The following is a 22,338-nucleotide window of genomic DNA, read 5'->3' as shown; positions in this document are numbered from 1 at the left end:
CCTACACCGTGAGACAGGCATGGCAGGGGTTACTCTCTCCATTTCACAGGCCAAAGGCTAGTCTTCTCTACTGGCCCTTTCTGGTTGAATTGCATCTTTCTAGAGGTGGGGCTGGGCTGGGGCTGGACCCTGGAGAAATCTTCTTCAGGAATTAGCTTCTTAGGATGAAACCATCCCTGCTCTGCACCTTTCCCACCTCCCAACCCCCAGCTCCTCCCAGCTCCAGCAAAAAGCTTTGGCCTCATCTTGGGACACTTAACCAGGCCTATTATATGCAAGGTATCCCAGGCAGCTGCTGCCCTCCCTCCACCCATCCCCATTTTCCTCTATCCCTCTGCCCTAAGATTCACAGATACTAGGAATCTAGAGTTATTCAGCAGCCCACCAGGGAGCCTCTCTAGCATGCAAATTTACTGAGCATGCTTTGAAATCCAGCACAAAAGTGAATGAGATTCAAAGGAGTTCATAGTCTGGGGAGGGGAGTTGGCAGAGTAGATGTGTAAGCAAATGATGACGTCAGTACAACAAGAAGGGTGGGGGAGACTTCTAATTGTGCGGGGGCCCAGGAGCAGCTGCTATTCTGCTGTCTTTCCAGGTGTTTGGCAAATCCAGGAGAGAGGACCAAGTGCAAAGGGCTGGAGGCAAGAAAAAACCTGGTGCATCAAGTTCCCTGGGAGCTTGGGGTGAAGAGCAAAAAGAGGCACACTGGGAGAAGTGGCTAAAGAGTGGGTTGGGTTGGATTCTGGATGGCTTTGTTACTCATCTAAGAAGTCTAGACTCTTCAATACAGCATATATATGTATATATAAATAATGATATATGAATATATGTATATGTGTGTGACTATGGAAAACACATGTACACATATACACTGGTATCAGGTAAAATGCTGTTTTTAGATGCTGGAGAACTAACACATACAAGAGAAAAAAACAGGCCATGATAAAGTCATCCTATTTACTCGAACTGCTCACGTATAAGTATTATGCAGTACAAAGAATATTATGCTCATTTTTCTATGTGCCAGGTTGTCTTTTCTTTTCTTTTTTTTTTGAGACGGAGTCTCGCTTTGTCACACAGGCTGGAGTGCAGTGGTGCCATCTCAGCTCACAGCAAACTCTCCCTCTCGGGTTCAAGCGATGCTCTTGCCTCAGTTTCCCGAGCAGCTGGAATTACAGACACCTGCCACCACGCCTGGCTAATTTTTGTATTTTTAGTAGAGATGAGGTTTCGCCATGTTGTCCAGGCTGGTCTCGAACTCCTGACCTCAGATGATCCGTCTGCCTCAGCCTCCCAAAGTGCTGCTGGGATTACAGAGGTAATCCCAGATTGTTTTATTTGATTACAGAATGAATTATCTTCTTGACGTTTGCCTTCCTTCTCTTTTCCTGTCCCTTTCTTTTACTGTATCAATAGTTGTCTGACCCAAACCTCAAAAAGTAGAAGGAATTTTGGACTGAAATGTTTCCGTTCACTAAGTCTCAATTGCGTTCTTGGAAAGGTGCTGGCACAGCTGAGGGACATCCCAGCTGTTAGTTGAGTTTGTGAATTGCAGATCCTGCTCCAGAGTCACTGATCAGAGTCAGTGAAATTTCTTTTTCCCTTATACTATCTCAACTTTACGCAGCCAACCCTGTGTACCCAATAATAGCTCAATTTAGTGGCATCCGCTAAAATCTTATGTAGAGAAGTTTTCCCTCTGGATTTCCCCTTTACTGAAGAAAAAGAGGGAGACCCAGACAAGGGTCCCGGGACTACGCTTCCCAGCCGCCTCCGCCCGGCGCCCATTCCAACTTCCCTTACAGGGATGGTCCCTAGCATCTTGGCCCCGCCCATCCCCAGCACCATATTGCGAACTACAATTCCCAGCTGCCTCATGCGTCGCACCCTTCAAAATGGGCTTCCCAGCAGCCTCGCGGGCGAAGAGCCCCGCCCCTCGGAGCTGCTCCCCGGGTCGACCCGGCGCACTCTTCCTGCCCCCTGCCCCGTCACGTGATGCAGTCTCGCCAACCGGCACGGGGAGGAGGGCAGCGGGCGGTGGCCGGGGCGGGCAGGCCGTAGGGGCGGACCCCAGAGGGGGCGGAGCAGGGCCCGGGAGCCGAGCAGCCTGGCAACGGCGGTGGCGCCCGGAGCCCGAGGTGGGTGCGCGCTCACGGCTGGCCTGGCTCGGAGCCGGGCACTGCGGGGACCCGTGGTGAGGGGATCGGGAGGAGGAAGTTGGGACTCCTTGGGCCAGCGGGTCGCGCGGGGCCTCGCCGCACCGGCAGGGTTGGGTGGGGGTTTCGCCCAAGCGCCGTCGCTGTCCCTGTGGGGCAGGGCTGAGGCCAGGGAGCAGCAGGCAGGTACCTCCGGCTTTCCCCCGTTCTCCCCGCCCAAGGTGGCCGGCCGGCAGCGGGCGAAGGTCGGGACGGGGGTAGGGGTTGGCTGGCCGTGGAGCTGGGGGCGGACGTCTCAGCCACTGCCCGGACTTTGCTTCCCCGTCCCGGGGCGGTGAGTGGGCCGGGCGTCCGCCCTGCCTCCCCGGCGACGCTCCGCGGCTGGTCCTCGCTTTGGCCCTCTGCGCGGAGCGGGCGTCCGCCGCATCCCCAGTGGGCCCTGCGGAGCGGCCGCAGCCCGACACTGGCCGCGAAGCCTCGATGGTCGCTCTTGGCCAGTGTTTCTGTGTCACACACGAGAGGTTTATCTGCTTTTGCAACAGTTGAGGGAAGATCTTAGAGGGAACGGTTAGTTCCCTGATACGCAGTCGGAAGTATGCACGGGCACGAGCAAGCGCCTTTGGCCGGGTTGCCTCCCTTAACTGTCTTTTGCTGCGCTCAGGAAGTGAAAACTAATTTTAGTATTTGCCCAAGCAAGTAAGAAGTGAATCTGCTGCAAAAATTATATTAGAGCTTTATACGCACGCATCGTTTGAGGCGAAGTGGTTTGCGACTGATTTTGAAACAGATACACCAGATCTTCCCAAGAATAAAATTACAGCATTTTAGAATTGACTGGCACCCTAAAGTTTACTTGTTCATTTGTTCCCTGGATGGGGGAACTGAGGCCCGGAGAGGGTAACTAATGTCCCGGGCTTCAGGGCAACTTAATGGCAAAGCTAATATCACAAGCCAGCTCTCTGGGGGTGTCTTGGTGTCTGTCTACTCTGGATTCTTTTTACCACAGCTCAGTTTTATTCCTTGTGAAATGACCAACTTAGTCTTGAGACTGAGCCAGCAATTTTGCTAGACTGCAGACCATTTTGAATTTCCTTCAAAATCGGTTTACCAGCCAAATAAGACAATCAGGCCTGTTACTTTGCAGACACGTTTGCTTTCATCCAACATATCTATTGGGCACTGTCATGTATTCACCAGATTTGATTCTGAATGGCTTTTGGCTGTTTCACAAAATCAAATCTAAAGAGATTCCACAGCATGGGGGAGATTTGAACCAGTGGTGCTGCCTGCAGCACCAGTGTATAGTAGCCTCCCAGGGTGCTTGAGGGTGGATAACATTCACGGATGCTTGTGGATTCTAGTGTGGTTAGTAAGTGATTGGTCTCTTTAAAGTTCTAACTACATTTATTAAGTTGTCGATGGTTTCATTCATTCATCAAACACACGAGTGCCAACGGTGAGCACTGGGAAGACAGCAAAGAGCCCCACTGCTGAGGTCCCTGCCTTATAGAGTTTATATGTGGGGAGGCACACAATAAAAAAAATAAACAATGATATATTTTCTGGCAGAGATGAGCGCTATGAGAAAAAATAGAGCTCTGAAACCTTACAATGACAGTAAAACAGGCTGGCGTGATTGAGAATGACTTGGGCATTACTTTGAATTTCTAGTTTTAGATTGCCAGCTGCTGCTCCATTAGAGGAAATAAATCCAAAAGTAAATCTCTGAATCAAAGAGATTTTTTGGAGTCATCATTTCTCCAATGAGTGTCTTTTAGATGGTAAGCTCATCCCAGCCTCATTTTTACTCATATTTCCCTCCCTCTTACATACAAACAGTGAGTGATTTCAAACACCTAGAGAGGTATTTTTCAAATCTTTTGCTGTTTTCATAGTTAGATAGCTCACTGTAGCTACAGAAAGCTCTGCTGAGGTCAGTATTGGATGTTGATTTCATTCCAGTGTCTGCTGGACTCTCAGGCTACCTTGCACAAGGGTTTCTCTTCCTGTGCAATGGTTTGTACTGTGAACCTCTTATCTGAAATGATCATCAGTCCTTGAGTTGTGTGGTTTGTAAAGAAACTAGTTAATTTTGAAATAGCTCAAGAGAAAAGAAGCACTCAACTTCTTAGGAACAAGAGTGCTCACTAATAAAATGGCATTAATGAGAGTTGACTGTAAAAGTTCATTGATTTAATACCTTCTAAGTTATCTCATATTCTGTATGTTCAATGGCTTCAAAGCAAATTTTTAATTTTTTACAGGTCTGAAAAATAATTAAAGTTACAAAAAATACTTTAATATTTTTTGTTCCAAAATGAGAGGCAGATTCACAAAGTGTAGTTACTTAGGAACCACTGAAAACACATGGTTCTTGCTCTTATTGAGGGCTCACAAAATAAAGAGAAAAGTGGGAGACTCTTCAAACGCAATGAACTAGGGTGACATTCTTAAAAGGGTAACCAGAGCATTTCAAAAGTCTGGAGTTTTCTCATTTATTTCTAAAGCTTTATTCGATTTTATAACCAATAATAGATTTTCTTCATTATGTCTTTAGTAATTTTCCTTTCCTGTTTTCGGACCTCTTGAGTTCTGCTTTCATTATTTTCTAGTTTTCTAGTTTTTATTTCCTTTTTGGGCAGATGGAGGGGTACAGGGAACTGTCCACTTGCTTACAAGGATTTTGGACGTCCCTCGGAGTTGGGCAGCCTGAACCCAATTTGAATCCTGGCCCCTCAAATTTTATCTGTGTGACCTTAGGCACAGCTTAACTTACTGTCCTGTGCCTTAGTTTCCTTACCTGTCAAATTGAAAAATATAATGAGTACCTTTTCCTGCAAAGGGTGCGGGCTGGATAGGACTCGAGTGAATAATCTTATGTTAGTGGCTTAGAAAAGTGTCTTGCATCTAGTAGACACCCTCCAAGAAAAGGCTGTTATCTGACTTGAAACGATATGGAACTCTTCTGTGTTTTAAGAGAAAACCATTAATCATGCAGCTATGTCTTTCATAGAACTTTTTGGAATGCCAGTAGGGCCTTGCTTTTCTCCGACATTCCTCTCTGCCATTTCGCATGTTGGCAACGAGCTTTTGGTTTCGCAGGCCGACCCTGGCAGCAGTGCCCTCAGTTCCTTGCAGTGCTATATTCCCTTTACCATGTTGGATTCTAGAAAATTCCTCTTGAGGCCACATTTTTGTTGCTCCAAACAGTAATCAGAGCAAGAGAGGTCTCTAGTTTGTCTGCGCTTGAAAGTGAGAATGTACGCGTGGAGACCGCAGGCAGGAGTTACTGGAGTTTAGGTCGGGTTGTCATCCAGTAGTTGGGGGAGAGGGTTTTGCATCTGGAGAATCCTTTGCAGTGTATTTTGTTCCAGCCAGTGAGTACCACGACAATCTCACCTCTTCTTTCTTTTTTAAGAATGTGGACGGCATCTCTTTAGATATATTGGCAATTGGTAGCTACTAGTGCTTTCTATTTGCTACCAAGAGGAACTATGGTAAACCTGAGCCTCCTTGTTCTTAGTGTGAGGTGATAGAAGAGCTTTTCCCTCTATTTGGATTACAGAAGCTGAGTTCAGGTCGCCATTTGCTCTTCCTTAACCTCGTGTGTCACTGGACAAGTCATTTAGACCTTCTGCTGGGTGGCGCTCTTTCCGATCTGGTAAGGATAGAGGCTGTAAGAACCTGTCCTGGCCAAGTTTCCAGAGTTCTTCAGGGAATCAAATATCATCAGAGACCTTTTGTAAAAGTTTTGCAGGCATTATTATATCTGCATGAATGTGTTGTATAAGCAGTTGCTACTTTGGAGAACTGGTATAAAGAGGGAGTTGTTTCCTCGTTCTTGGAGTATCTTCCCCTCTTCGCCTGGTGGCTGTAGGTGTGGCCTCTCTGCCTCAATCTCCCTCTTTTGTTCATCATTCTAAAATATGCAGGTATTTATATGCCGTCTTTATATGGGCCTGATGTCACTGGTATACCATAGACAAGTTTTTCATTATTCGTGGTATTCCTGAAAATGGTAGTAGTTGTATAGACAACAATCACAGGACGAGCAGGCAAAGCGAAGCCCTCAGCGCTCAGGGAGTGTTGCCTGCCTCTCTCACAAGTGTCTCCAGAATGGAAGACTTTCTCTTTTCGCAGTCAAGACGCTGACCGCAGCTCCTCAGTCCTTACTAGAACTGGATGCTTGTGGCTTCTGGGGTTACAATGAAAAGCGATCCAGGCCTCTGGGGAAGAGATCATTGATAGTCTCCAGGCTCTGTCACACGAATCGATCCTTGCTCGAACAGGGTGGCCGCCTGAGTGGGCCTTTCTGCCGTTAAAGCTGTGTCTCAGCAATGCCTGAATGTCTCTATATAGTTGCAGCTTTGCAATTTTCATGTACTGTATTAGTTTAGTATTGCTGTTCCTTGACTGTCTTTAATAGGTACACTCGCTACAGTAGTTTCAGTATGGTTTTTCGTTTTCTATGCTTGTAACTTTATAAAAAGGGCTGAGGTTGGAAGATATTTTTCTGATTGTCCTGAAACCTAAGATGGTCCTATAACCACAGAGCTAGGAGCATTTCAGTAAAAAACATTATTTAACTTGGAACTAGACAAAGGAGCCAGCTAGAACTGTTCACGACATGATTCATTTAAGCGCAGTGTCTGTTGGGGGCATGTCTAGAGATGATGCTCCCCTGTCTGCAGAATGAAATGGGAGCTGTTGCTTAACCTTTCTGCCGTGATCAAAATAGAAATGAGAAAGTTCTGTGAAATCAGTCATCTGTCTTTGCCAGCTCTTTTCTTCTCAGCTTCTTGATTTTCTGAACCCTCTGGCATGAGCATTTGAGTACGATTAGTTTGTGCTTTTGCTTTACCGCTAGTATGGTTTGGGTAGTTGAAGGGGAATAATTGAAAGTAAAAATAAAAGGTTGTTTGTAAGCGTTCAATTCAGCCTCCTTATCCCCGCTTGGCCTCCAAACCTGACAGCACAGCAGGCGATCCTTTCTTTAGCAGTGTGATAATTGTTTATTATTTTGATAGCGATGCTCTTTGACTTTTTTGTGAGAAGGAAGGCATTGTTTATTTCTCGGAGCCTCTTTGGCTTGGAATGTAATGGATTTGCTACATCAGTTTATCCTTTCCCCTTCTTGGGAGCTGTAGAGGCAGAGGTGGGTTGTAAGGGAGATTCTTAGCATCAGGTGGTGGTGTTTTAAATTCCCTTATATGACTTCTAAATTGCTTCGTGGCCCTGAGATGACTTAGGTGGGGATTTAGGAGAATAGGTACTATGCTGGATTCCAGCAGGCCTGGAATTGGCCCAAGCTGTTTTACTGAAATAAGAAATGTACCTGCCTGCGCAGCAGTGACACTTGGCCATGACATGAAATATACCTGCGTGTCAGTACTGTCTGTGGATAACAGTAGGAAGGAAAGTTTGCACTTGGTTTCAGTGAGACCCCAGGAGGGCGCTGCGGTTAACACAGGTTATGTGACTAGCAGGATATGAGAAACCCCAGCCAGTATTCCATTTTGAGTTTCCTGGTTCTGAGGTGTTCCTTGCCCATGTCAGTGGTTCTGGATCTGGGAGAGAAAGCACAGGTCCCTGTTGCCCTCACAAAGGGAGGACTGACCATTGGCGCTGGCCCCCACCTCTTTGAATCCCTTGCTTGGAGAGAGAACTGATTTTTTCAAAGTTGAAGCTGAGTCTAACTCCCTGCTGGACATGTCCTTCATTCACTATATCAACTCTAATAATCTCCCCAGAGATTCCCATTACGCCTATGGCATGAAACAGGTTTTTCTGATTGATGGAGATTGCCCTTGCTCCCCGGGAGCTGGTGAGACAGGCAGAATTTCAAGCCCCATCCTCACCCACTGAGACCTGCCACTGATTCCTCAGGTTGAATGTGAATTTTAATGAGACTCCCAGGTGATTTGGCAGTAAATTAAAGTTCGGAAATAGTCTAATAGTACCAGCTCATATCCTGGCTTCCCAGTCCTTTAAGATAGCACTAGCCAATAGAGAATGTGTAATTTAAAATTTTCTAGTAGCCACTTTGAACAAGTAAAGAAACAGGTGAAATCAATTTTAATATATTTAACACAGAGCATGTGCATAATATTTCAACATGTCATCGACATAATAATGACATGTTTTTCCTTTTTTGATACTAAATTGTCAATCAAGTGTATATTTTAACATTATAGCCCATCTCAGTTTAGATTAGCCACATTCCCAGTGTTCAGGAGCTACAGCTGTGGAGAGATACGTTTGGTCTTGATTTGCTGAGGATTTCATTAGATTCACTGTCAATGCTGCAATAGCCGCCTCAGCCATAACTGAACCTTAACATTAGGTGTAATCTTTGCCAAGTCCTTAGCCCAGTGCTTTTACATCATGTCTCATATGAATCCTCACAGCATCGCTTTGAGGTAAGATCCCCACTGAGTTTCAAAGAGGTTAGGTCTAAGCTGAAGCGTTTAGGAAGCAGCAATATCAGGATTTGAACCCAGGTAAGTCTGACTTCTGGGTTTGCAGCCTCTGCTGCAACTTCCTGCAGCTCTCATGACTACAGGGTTTTTTCTCAGTTTCAGTTTTCAGTTTTGTAAGCCATATTAAAAAGGCACCATTGGTATATGTTTGAAATGCAGCCTTCTTTCTTGGGGGGAACTTCAAAGAACTCGAAGAATGCCTCTTTCTTCTCTGGCTTTTCAGAGAGGGTGCAGAGTCCCTAAACAGAAGTTTCGTCCTAGAGGGAATACCACGGACCAGGGGACTGCCTTTCCTGCTGCTCATTGGAATCACTTGGGGAGTTTTAAATACTTGCTTCCCTGGGCATTGCCCACAGATATTCGAACTTAATTGATCTGGGCTGAGACTCTGACATCTGTATTTTTAAAAAGTGGTCCCAGCGTGCAGCAGCACTAGGAGCGCTTCTCCAACTTCGTTGCCTTATGAATCACGTGGACTTCGAGTTGAAACAGAGTCTGACTCAGTGGTTCCAGGATGGGCCCGGAGAGCTTTTTCTTCTCATTTCCATCAAGCTCCCAGGTGATGCCAACAGTGCTGCTCTGTGGCTCCCACTCAGAGCACCAAGCCGCATCATCATCACCGGAGGGGTTTTTGCAAAACGACAGATTCCTGGCGTCCTGCCTGGAGTTTCTGATTCAGTAGTTCTGGGGTGGGGCCCAAGATCTTCACTCGAGAAGGCTCGTGCTTTCAATGTTTCACCATCAAGTATTATATTTACTTTAGGTTTTGTATGGGTGCACTTCTAGTGTACATTTTTTTCGGTCATAAGTGGATGTTGAATTTTATCAAACCCCTTTTCTTCCTTTATGGAGATAGGTTTTGGTTTGTCTTTTGTAGAGAGAGCTTGTTACTTTGTTACCCATGCTGGTCTCAAACTCCTAGCCTCAAGCAATTCTCCCGCCTCAGCCTCCCAAAGTGCTTAGGATTACAGGGGTGAGGGAGAACATGTGTTTTCTGTCCTTGAACTTGTTAATGTGGTGGGCTATTTTAAGGGATTTTCTGATATAACTTTGTAGCATTAACTAAGTTTGTATTGCTGGGATAAACTCAACAGGGTCATGTTCTTTCTTACTGCTGGGTTTGATTGCTAATATTTTCTTTAGGATTTTTAAATCTTATACACATAAGATTTGGTATTAGTTTTCCTGTGCTGTCTTGGTCTGGTTTAGTATCATGATTATGCTAGCCTTGTAAAGTGAGTTGAGGTATTCCCTTTTTCTGTTCTCTGGAAGTTTGTATAAGATTGGAGTTACTGGTTCCTTGAATGTTGCTAGAACTTGCACATGGAGTTGCCTGGGCCTGGAAGATTTTAAACTACCAGCTAATGTCTGCCAAATCTATAGCTGTGTCTGTCTGTTCATTCCTGCATCCTACTATTGTTTGTTTGTGCTCTCCTTTTTTATTAGTCTAACCAGAGGTTTGTCAGTTGTAGTTATGGCACCAACTTGATAATATAATTATGTTCATTTGTTTCCATTTTAGGGCTTTTCCCCTGCTTTTTTGATTAATTTTAATGAGTAAAACTTTGTATGATTTTAAAGTCCAGTTTATATCAAGGTACATTCAGAAGGCTTTCACCCCATCTCTGACCGGCTATTCTGTTTCCTTTCCCCCCGTAGATGATCGGTTTTATTAGTTTGTTCTTCTAAGTATCTTTTGCAAATTTGAACAAGCACATACATGTATTTTCCCCTTTTCTTGCACAAAAACATATTTCATTATTCAGCCTCTCGCCCTTTTCACTTAAAGTATATACCAGGAATCATTCTTCATTTTCCCCTCCTTTCTTTAGATTTATTCTGCTGTGTGGATGTTTCAAAACAGTGTTTTCATGATTATTTAGTTGTAATATATTCTAATTTCTATTTTATTTCATTCACGCGTGAGCTGTTTAGAAGTACATTTTACTTACAAATATATTTTCTAGGTATTTTCAAAACTGATTTACAACTTAACTGCATTATGGTGAAAGAATGTGATGTGAACACTCGTAGTTCTTTGAAATTTGTCAAGGATGGGCTTATGTGGTATTTTTGTGGCTGGCTTCTTTCACTTAGCATACTGCTTTCTATATTCATTTTTGTGTTGTTGCATGTATCAGCAGTTCCTTTCTGTTGCTGAGTAGTATTCCATAGTATGGTTATAATGTAATTTATTCATTCAGTAGTTGATCATTTGAGTTAATTCAGTTTTTGGCCATTTTGAAAAAAAGCTGCCATGAACATTCACATACAGGTCTTTATGTGGACTCATGTTTTTATTTGCTTTGTGTAAATACTTAGGTGTGGCATTGCTGGGCCATATGTTTAGTGTATGTGTAACTTTACAAGGAACTGTCAAACTGTTTTCCAAAGTGGCCATGCCGTTGTGCCACTTTACATTCCTACTGGCTTTGTCTGCCTTTAAAATGTTAGCCATTTGGGTGTATAATGGTATCTCATTGTATTTTTAACTTACAAATTCCTAGTGACTAGTAATAGTGAGCATGTCTTCATGTGCTTGTTTGGCCATTAAGTTTATCTTCTTTGGTGAAGTATTTGCTGAAATCTTTTGCCCATTTCTTATTAAATTGGATTGTCTGTCTGAAGTTGTGAGGGTTCTTTGTATGTTCTGGATACAAGTACTTCATCAGATATGTGATTTGCAAGCATCTTCTCTCAAACTGTGGTTTGCCTTTCATTTTCTTAACTGTGCCTCTGTGCAAGAGCAAGGATTTTTAATTTTGATGAAGTCCTATTTATTTTTTCCCCTCTTATGGTTTGAGCTTTTGTGTTTTAAGAAATCTTAACCTACATTCACAAAAATTTTCCACTGTGTTCCTTCCAGAACTTTTTTAGTCCTGCTCTTATGTTTAGATCTGTTTTGGCAGACAGATCTTTCCCACCCCTGGTGTTTATACCTGTGTAATCCCCTTCCCTTGAGTGTGAGCAGGGCCTGTGACTTGCTTCTAGAATATAGACTAGAATATGGAAAAAGTGTAGGAATTCTACCGATATAATTAAGGTCACAACCAGTAGATTTTGAGTTAATCAGAAGAGAAATTATCCTGGGTAGGCCTGAATTAATCAGCCCAAAACCCTTAAAAGAAGGTCTGGGTCCTCCCTGAGGTGAGATTCTCCTTGCTGACTTGTTGATGTGAGCAGCCACATTGAGGAAGGCCACATAGAAAGGAACTGTAGGTGGTCTCTAGGACCTAAAAGCTGCTTGGCAAAAAGCCAGGGCCCTCAACCATGCAGCCTCAAGGAAATGAGTTCTGCCAACACTCTGAACTTGGAAGCAGATTTTCCCCAGTTGAGCCTCCAGATGAGAATGCAGACTGGCCAATACCTTGATTGCAACTTTGTGAGACCCTGAGCAGAGGACCCAGCTAAGCTGTGCCTGGACACCTGACCCACAGAAACTGTGAGATGATAAATGTGTGCTGTTTATGGCTGCTAAGTTTGTTATTCAGCAACATAAAACTAGTATGTCTATGTTCCATTTCATGTTAATTTTGTATATTTTGTTAAGTAAGAGTCAAGATTCATTTATTTTTCCATATGGACATCAAACTGTTCCAGCATCATTTGTGGGAAAAGGCCCACATATTTTGGTAATTTTGTTGAAAATCAATTGACCATTGCTAGGACCTCAAAAAGAAGGGCCTAATTGTAGTCTCTGTTCTGTTCCATTGATCTGTATGTCTATCCTTATACCAGTACTGCAGTATCTTGATTACTGAGGCATTGTAATAAGTCTGTGGGATCAGGTAGTGAAGTACTGCAATTTTTTTTTTTTTCTTCGAGATGTTGAAGTATTCTTGGGTTGCTTGCCTTTATACAAATTTTGGAATCATCTTGTCAAAGGCTGTTGGGATTTTGATAAGGATTTCATTGACTTTGTAGATCAATATTGACATCATGACAATTAATGAGTCCTGATCCTTAAAAGAGCATGTGAGATATATAATGATATATATATTTACATGATTATGCTATTATATTTTTATATATATATATACTATATATATATTTTTTTTTTTTTTTTTTGAGATGGAGTTTTGCTTTTGGTGCCCAGGCTGGGTGCAAGTGTGCGATGCTTCAGCTCACTGCCAACCTCCACCTCCCAGGTTCAAGCGATCTCCGCCTCAGCCTCCCGAGTATCTGGGATTACAGACGCCTGCCACCATGCCCAGCTAATTTTTGTAATTTTTAGTAGAGACGGGATTTCTCCATGTTTGGCGGGCTGGTCTTGAACTCCCCACCTCCGGTGATCTGCGCCTCGGCCCCCAAAAGTGCTGGATTACAGGTGTGAGCCACCGGCGCCAGCCCTGAGCATGCAATATTTCTCCATGTAATTAGTCTTTAAGTTTATCTCAGCAGTGTTTTGAGTTTTCCAGTGTATGAATTCTGTACCGTATTGTTGTTCAGTGTTTCCCTAAATATTTGCATTTTTTGGTATTACAAATGACATTTTTAAAATAAAAAATTTTTTGAGACAGGGGTCCTTATTCTGCACCTAAAGCTGGAGTGCAGTGGCATGAATGGTGCCTCACTGTAGCCTCAACACCTGGACTAAAGTGATCCTCCCTCTCAGCCTCTGAGTAGCTGAAAACTACAGTGCATTGCCCCCATGCCCAGCTATTTTTTTTTTTTTTTTTTTTTATGTTTTGTAGAGATAGGGTCTTGCTGTATTGCCTAGGCTAGTCTCAAATTCCTGGGCTCAAGTGGTTCTCCTGCCTCAGCCTCCCAAAGTACTGAGATTACAGGCATAAACCACAGCACTGGGCCAGTATTTTTATATTTCAGTGTTCATATGTTCATTGCTAACAGTACAAATATAATTAATTTTTATACTGGCTTTGTGTTTTATGCAGCCTTACTAAATTTACTTATTCTAATAGTTTTTTTGTAGTATTCTTAGGATTTTTTTCTTTGCATACATGATTATGTTGTCTGTAAATACAGTTTTACTTCTTCTTTCCAATATGTTGTATGTTTTGAACTTGCTAGAAGCTCTAAAAGATGTTAAATACGAGTGATAACAGTGACCATCCTTGCCTTGTTCCCACTCTTATTGGTGAAAGAAGAAATACTTTCTCACTTGTGATGTCAGCTGAAGGTTTTTCATAGGTGCCCTTGACAATTCCTGATTTCCTGAGGGTTTTTTTTTTTAAATCATGGATAGATGTTGAATTACGTTAATAGAAGCCACGTCTCAGATACAGTCTTCGGGAAGATAGCACACCTCATGAATAGTCTTACTGACTATACATATCACCACATTTATACCCATTCTTAACCACCACTACCCAGCTTTTCCTCCTAGTGTCGATAACAGAATTTCCATCTGGAGCTTGGGAATTCTTTTTATTCTTCTGTGGAGCAGCATATACTGCTCCTTCAAAAGACATGGAAATTCTCTGCGAGATTCACATGTATCATTATTTTAGAACTGGAATTTCTTCATCTTCTCTTTCCTTGCCATTCTTTTAACTGGTTTTGGTTCTTCTTCATCTCCTTGCCTTTTTCATTTCTTTCTTTGGGTTATTTCTTCCCCATCTGTGAAACCTTCTCTGCCAATAGTGCCAAGTTATAAAAATATGTACATTCAGTCCTTTCACCTTCTTCTGTAACAAGGATAGTTGGTTGTTTGTGTTTGTGGCTGGAATAAGAAGTAACTGCTCCAAGTAGGAAGATAACTATTGTCCATACTCTCTAGATCATGGCAAGTCTTTCTCCTTCTGATTCTCCTGGGATCCTAATTAAGCCGTCTTTGGGGATTCCCTGTGCATACTCCTTTTCTACTATGGCAAACTGCCTGTTGGGCAAACTACTACTCCTACTGCTTATCTCTGCTAACCTTCAAGGTCAACCTGCTCTTGCAAATTAGGACTAATTAAGATGTATCAAGCCCAACATTTTCAACAATCAAAAGACCCTAGGCAGCATTCCAAAAGCCCCATGTAGAGGAAGGTCAGGAAGTTCCAAATCCAAATTATTCAGTGCATTTTGGAACTCTTCTTTGGAATTGACTTCAGAGACTATGGTACCTTTAAAAAAATATCCTCAAAGCCTCTAGGCCAAAATCATTTTGTATCACCTCTATTAATATACAGAATGGGCACCGGTGCTGTGTGGAGCGTTGGGTTTGGTTTAAAAATTGAGATATGGTTAAAGTTCATGAGATGGTACCTTATGTAGCCTTAAATTCCAAAAGCAGTTTCAAAAGAATAATTCAAAGAATACTTTGAACAGTGGCCACATTGCTGGAATTTGTGTACACCATCAAAAGGGACTACTTTGAAGAATAACTCAGCTATATATGATCTGACAGGCTTTTTAACAAATGCCTCATTACATCATAGTTGCACCTCATGGGGTATTTTGTGCACTAGTAATAAAACTTTCTCCTTTTAAAAGATAATTTTAATAAAGACTAAGTGGATAACAAAGAAAGTTTCAGTAGACAAACAAGGATTGTACTTGTCAGTGACTCACAGACTTGGATTGCCAGGGAAAAAGTAATATTTGTTGATCACCTTTAAAGTGAAGTCTAGGGTTCTTCTTGGTGACCATCAGATTTTATCACATGGGTGAAATTCCGAAAAGATTTTTTATCCAACTGTGCAAGCAGGAGGCATAATGTCCTCATTTTAATATGATCATCTATGACAGAACGAGAAAGACAGATACCTATCTGTTAGTGGATAAGAGGGCTGGTCAGATTGCCTGGATTTCAATTCCACCTTTGACAGTTATTAGCAGACAAATTGTTTAACCTTCCTGTTCCTTGTATTTGTCAGTTGTCATATGATGATAGTAATACCTAGTTGCCTTTTAAGGTTTTGGTGGGGATTAAATGACTTAATCTGTGATTAGAACAATGTCTGACAGGTAGTAGATGATCAGTAAATGAAAGCAATGACCAATTAGCATAAGCAGATAATCTGTTTTGCTTTAATTGTATCACCTCTGTTATTGTCTTTATTACTATTTAACCTTTTAAATACATATTCATTATCTTTATTGTTATCTAAACATTTGTTCATCTTCTCCCCATCTCAGTTTTTAGCTCCTTGAAGACCTATCTCAGTTTTTTTTTTTTTGGTTGTGGGGAGGGGAAATCTCCATTATAGTCCAGCCTAGTTGCCCACTATATAGTTACTGATTGTGAACTCTTTGGAAAGAAGATTAAATAGTTCTATATGCTGAGTAAGGAGTATCTCAGAATGATTGGCTTGTTGTCATTTCATTATTTCTTCTAAAAAACCATATTACTATTTGAGTACTGGTTAATTTAATAGGTGTTCACTGAATGCTTATAGATAGATTGACAAATGAAATTGTTCTGAGTGTAACCATATGTCGACGTGACCATTTTGTAGACTGTTAATTTCTGTAGCCAACCTCCTGCCTATTATGGGTTGAATTGTGTCCCCTGAAAAGATATACTGAAGCATTAGCCCCTATTTCCTCAGACTGTGGCATTGTTTGGAAATAGTGTTATTGCAGATGTAGTTAGTTAAGATGAGGTCATGCAGCACTGGAGTAGGGTGGGCCCCTCATCCAACACGACTGGTGTTCTTAGAAGAGAGCACCATGTGAAAACACAGACACACAGGGAGAAAGCCATGTGCCAACAGGAAGAGGTTGGAGTGGTGAAGCTGCAAGTCAAGGAATGCCAAGGATTGCAGCCACCACCAGAAGCTAGGGAGAGGCAAGGAAGCATCCTCCACTAGAGGCTCCAGATGGCGCATGGCCTAGCCAACACCTTGATCTTGGACTTCAGGACTCCAGAACTGTGAGATAATTTATTTCTGTTCTTTTAGGCCATCCAGTTTGTGGGACTTCTTTACAGTAGCCCCGGGACACCAATACACGGCCCATCTGCTTGAATTAGAGTGTTGACAAGCTTGGGATTTCATTTCAAATGGTGGATTTGCCTATGTTTTCATCCATTATCCACCTTCTCCAGATACTTTGATTTAAATATACATATTTATATATTTAAATATAAATCTTATAATTTATATATTAAATATATATTTGCCGACCTGATCGGCAGCAAATCTATGTATATATAATGAAAACTGGCAACAAAATACAGTTCTTTCTCACATGCTCATGGCTGGGAGATCGGATGACATTTCCAAGGCATGCTTATAACAGCCACTGTTTACTAATGTGAAACCTGTAAACAGCTCAAATGGTACTGGGCAGGAGAATGGAAAAACCAAAGTGCAAAGCAGTGGAACTGCCTATGCAGCTGCTGAAAACATGAGTGGAACAGCAACTAACTGGTCATCAACATTTATCGACTCTTCAATAACACTATGTGAGAAAAGCAAGTGGCAAAGAATGTATCAATGCATTCCATTTCCATAAAACTTCAGAAACATGGGAAATCACATTATTCAAGGAATCGTATACATATGTGGAAAATTTTAAAGATATGCACAGGGAATTATAAACATAAAAATCAGCCCTAGGGAGGTAGGTTGAGCTACCTATTTAATGGTGATGACTCACTTCTCTCAAAGTCAGAAAGTTTTCATGGGGTGATGCTATATTTGGTTTCTTCCAATGAATACTGAGTACCAAACTGTGCTTTGTGCTGGTGCAGAGAAATGGACAAACATGGCCCTGACCTTAGTGAAGTTCTAGAATCTAAGATGACGGGACACAAAATGTCAAGCATAAGTAGGCAGGGTGATGAAAATGAATCAGCAGTTGTCCCTTGGTATTTGTGGAAACTGGTTCAGGATCCCCGAGGAATACCAACAATCCTTGGATTGCCCAAAGTCCTTGATATAAAATGGCGTAGGTATTTTGCATATAACCTTGCATACATCCTCCTGTGTACTTTCAGTCCTCCTATGGATTACTTATAATCAACTAATCAACAATCGAAATGCTATGTAAATACGCAAATACAAAATAGTAATTTGAATTATTTTTATTTGTATTTTCTATTTGTATTCATTTGTATTTGTATTTTTGTCTGTTGTCACTGTTATTTTGTGTTTCCTTCCAAAACATTTTGATCCCGCCAATTGGTTGAATCAGCTAGATGTGGAACTCCCTCGGATGTGGAGGAGCTGACTAATTAGGAATATGGTATGGTGTACAGAGAAGTAGAGAGAGAGTGAGAGGGGTGTGTGTGTGGGGGGGCGGGGGAGAGGGCAGGAAAAAGCTTTCCATGTTTTGAAGCAGGTAAATGCCAACAAAGCAGATGCCAACAAAGCCCCTACTTCTGCCTTCAAGTGAGAGTACCTAGAGGAACTGTTTCAAATGGCAGGTTATCTCCAGCCTTTTCTCCTCTCTTCAGTTTTTTAGATACTATGCACATCCACTCTAGAGTTCCTTTTTTTTCCCTCCTCCTCCACTGCTGATTCTGGTTGGAAGAATCTTCATTAGTAATGCCTAATGCCTGGGCTTTTCTTTGGGGTCCTTTAGCTCAGACCTGAGAAGGTTCTTGGAAAGTAAGGAGATGTTTTGATCTGGCACCTTTGTTACTATCATAGTTATAACTATTTTTTTTTACATGTTTCTATTCTTCAACAATTACTGTTTTAACTTTTGCTAAAGAAGTTACTGTTTACTTATAAATTTAAAATGTACTTTTGTGAATAGTTCTCACAGGGGAAAATAGTTCAATAAAATACAGTTTTTTTCATTGAGCAGATCAGCTGGGTTCATGAGTTTTGGAATTGGCAGATGCACGGGAACTTGATCTTGTTCCTATTTTAAAACTTTGTTTACTGGCAGGTATTTGACTGTTGAAAAGCCATTGGTGAGTTTAGTGATCTGTTTAAATGTGTGCAGTATTGCTAGGTAGCCCTTGTACATTAAAACAAATAACCTGATAGTAGCTGACTTTTCTCACAGTTTACTTACCATATCACTTTCAATTTAAGAAGAATTTCTAAAGTTACCCTGTTTCATGGCCACAGCTCATGCTGCTAAAGCCAATCAGCTGTCTTGAAGATGTGCCATTTGTCGTGAGGGGACCAAGAAATAGGGTGAAGAAATCAGCCCACATCCATCACTAGCCACTGGAAAAAATGATTCAAAATGCATTCTCCACTGGGTCTGAATTATATTGTGTTTAGTCAAAGGTCTTTGCAGCATTTAAAGAAATAGGGGTACATATATCATTATGTTTAAAATAAATTGTAAATATCAAAATTATGCGAAGAGTGAGATTTTAAATGAAATACTATATAGCATCTTACAATTTTCAAAGAGGAATCATCAAACTAAATACCCTGTAGCCCTAAGATTTGAAGTGACCAAGACAAATCGAGAAGCTCTAGTGCATCTGTGACATGTGTCTATGTGGACAGTAGGCCACTTACTTGGGGGATCCTTTTTTGGAGTAAACATAGTTAGATTTCTAGCCTATTTTTAGATACCTGAGCCTGAAGAGAAAGTATTGAGATGAGATCTGTATGTTAAGGATTTCACAGAAAGTTTCCCTGGGCTAGGAGTCAAGTGTTTTCTTTTTTTAATGGAAGGAGGCATATTTGAAGGTAAACTGCTGTAAGACTGATTGGCGTCTTGGCAAGATTAGATTGATCATCTTAGAAAACCTGTGTGCAGAATGGTTAGGCAATCAAGGATATGGTATATTTTGTGGACAACCAGCCTAGCATATTAGCACCAGTTTTTCTAGTGACTTAAGAGTTCATTGGGCTGGGTGTGGTGGCTCATGCCTGTAATCCTAGCACTTGGGGAGGAGGCCGATGTGGGCGGATCACTTGAGGTCAGGAGTTCGAGACCAGCCTGGTCAACTTGGTGAAGTCCTGTCGCTACTAAAAATACAAAAATTAGCTGGGCATGGTGGCGCACACCTGTAATCCCAGCTTCTCGGGAGACTGAGGCAGGAGAATCACTCAAACCCAGGAGGCAGAGGTTACAGTGAGCTGAGGTGGTACCACTGCACTCCAGCCTGGGTGACAGAGTGAGACTCTGTCAAAAAAAAAAAAAAAAAAAAAAGCATAAAGCATCTCTGGTAGGAGGAAGGGAACTGGTATTTGAGCATCTTTGTTGTGCCATCTACTGTGGTATAATTTTACCTGTTCCTCATGACAGCACTGTGAGGGCTGGTATCATGCCCATTTTATAGACTGGGAACTGCAGTAATTAAGTGACGGAATTGGGATCTGAAACACAAATTGGTGTGAATACAGAATCCCTTCCTTTTTTTCAAATGTATCACACTGTTTTGTAGGTGCGCATCGTGGCATTTTGACAAGCTTTCGATGGTGGGGTTAATAGCTTGTTTTTTAGTTTAAGAGAATATGATTATTATGTACTTTGGCTAAAGACAGTTCACATGGGAATGATTTTAATAGTTTAATGCAGGGCGTGACAGCCTGTTTTTGTAAATAAAAATTTATTGGAATATAGCCCATCGTTTANATAATTTATATATTTAAATATATATTTGCCGTACCTGATCTGGCAGCAAATCTATGTATATATATATGAAAATCTGGCACAAAATACAGTTTTACATGCATGCTGGGAATGGGAGACATTTCCAAGGATGCTTATAACAGCACTGTTTATAATAGTGAAACCTGGAAACAGCTCAAATGGTCACTGGGAGGAGAATGGAAAAACCAAGTGCAAAGCAGTGGACTGCTATGCAGCTGCGAAAATGAGTGGAACACAACTATATGCATCAACATTTATGACTCTCTCAATAACACTATGTGAGAAAAGCAAGTGGCAGAAGAATGTATAATGATTCCATTTCCATAAAACTTCAGAAACATGGAAAATCACATTATTCAGGAATGTATACATATGTGGAAAATTTTAAAGATATGCAAGGGAATTATAAACATAAAAATCAGCCCTAGGGAGGTAGGTTGGAGTACCTTTAATGGCTGATGACTCACTTCTCTAAAGTCATGAAAGTTTATGGGGGTGATGCTATATTTGTTTCTTCACTGAATACTGAGTACCCAAACTGTGCTTTGTGCTGGTGCAAGAATGGAAAACATGGCCCCTGACCTTAGGAAGTTCTAGAAATCTAAGAGACGGGACACAAAATGTCAAGGCATAAGTACAGGGTGAGAAATGAAATACAGTTGTCCCTTGGTATTTGTGGGAAACTGGTTCCAGGATCCCCGAGGATACCAAAATCCTTGGATGCCCAAGTCCTTGATATAAAATGGCGTAGTATTTGCATATAACCTTGCATATCCTCCTGTGTACTTTCAGTCCTCTATGGATTACTTATAATAACTAATACAATGGAAATGCTATGTAAATACAAATAAAATTAGTATTTGAATTATTTTCTATTTGTATTTTTTCTATTTGTATTATTTGTATTTGTATTTTTTTGTTGTTGTACTGTTATTTTTGTGTTTCTTCCCAAACATTTTTGATCCGCAATTGGTTGAATCACTAGATGTGGAACTCCTGGATGTGGAGGACTGACTATATTAGGAATATGTATGGTGTACAGAGAAGTAGAGAGAGAGTGAGAGGGGGTGTGTGTGTGGGGGGCGGGGGAGAGGGCAGGAAAAGCTTTCCATGTTTTGAAGCAGGTAAATGCCAACAAAGCAGATGCCAACAAAGCCCCTACTTCTGCCTTCAAGTGAGAGTACCTAGAGGAACTGTTTCAAATGGCAGGTTATCTCCAGCCTTTTCTCCTCTCTTCAGTTTTTTAGATACTATGCACATCCACTCTAGAGTTCCTTTTTTTTCCCTCCTCCTCCACTGCTGATTCTGGTTGGAAGAATCTTCATTAGTAATGCCTAATGCCTGGGCTTTTCTTTGGGGTCCTTTAGCTCAGACCTGAGAAGGTTCTTGGAAAGTAAGGAGATGTTTTGATCTGGCACCTTTGTTACTATCATAGTTATAACTATTTTTTTTTACATGTTTCTATTCTTCAACAATTACTGTTTTAACTTTTGCTAAAGAAGTTACTGTTTACTTATAAATTTAAAATGTACTTTTTGTGAATAGTTCTCACAGGGGAAAATAGTTCAATAAAATACAGTTTTTTTCATTGAGCAGATCAGCTGGGTTCATGAGTTTTGGAATTGGCAGATGCACGGGAACTTGATCTTGTTCCTATTTTAAAACTTTGTTTACTGGCAGGTATTTGACTGTTGAAAAAGCCATTGGTGAGTTTAGTGATCTGTTTAAATGTGTGCAGTATTGCTAGGTAGCCCTTGTACATTAAAAACAAATAACCTGATAGTAGCTGACTTTTCTCACAGTTTACTTACCATATCACTTTCAATTTAAGAAGAATTTCTAAAGTTACCCTGTTTCATGGCCACAGCTCATGCTGCTAAAGCCAATCAGCTGTCTTGAAGATGTGCCATTTGTCGTGAGGGGACCAAGAAATAGGGTGAAGAAATCAGCCCACATCCATCACTAGCCACTGGAAAAAATGATTCAAAATGCATTCTCCACTGGGTCTGAATTATATTGTGTTTAGTCAAAGGTCTTTGCAGCATTTAAAGAAATAGGGGTACATATATCATTATGTTTAAAATAAATTGTAAATATCAAAATTATGCGAAGAGTGAGATTTTAAATGAAATACTATATAGCATCTTACAATTTTCAAAGAGGAATCATCAAACTAAATACCCTGTAGCCCTAAGATTTGAAGTGACCAAGACAAATCGAGAAGCTCTAGTGCATCTGTG

At 41.4% G+C, this 22,338-nt stretch overlaps 1 protein-coding gene across 1 annotated transcript in view; it reads left to right on the top strand.

Annotated features, from left to right (window-relative positions):
* The first annotated feature begins 2,066 nt into the window (after positions 1–2,066).
* Positions 2,067–22,338, top strand: part of MTM1 (myotubularin 1) — a 118,504-nt gene continuing 98,232 nt past the window's right edge. The window contains exon 1 of the mRNA XM_017865522.1: positions 2,067–2,138. The gene's annotated coding sequence lies outside the window, so the exon portion shown is untranslated. The remainder of the gene's footprint in view (positions 2,139–22,338) is intronic.

The sequence above is a fragment of the Rhinopithecus bieti genome, unplaced genomic scaffold (genome assembly GCF_001698545.2).
Source record: "Rhinopithecus bieti isolate Rb0 unplaced genomic scaffold, ASM169854v2 scaffold_80089, whole genome shotgun sequence".
NCBI classification, from domain to species: domain Eukaryota; kingdom Metazoa; phylum Chordata; class Mammalia; order Primates; family Cercopithecidae; genus Rhinopithecus; species Rhinopithecus bieti.
Note: the sequence above shows the minus strand (reverse complement) of the source record. Positions and strands in the feature narration are given on the sequence as shown.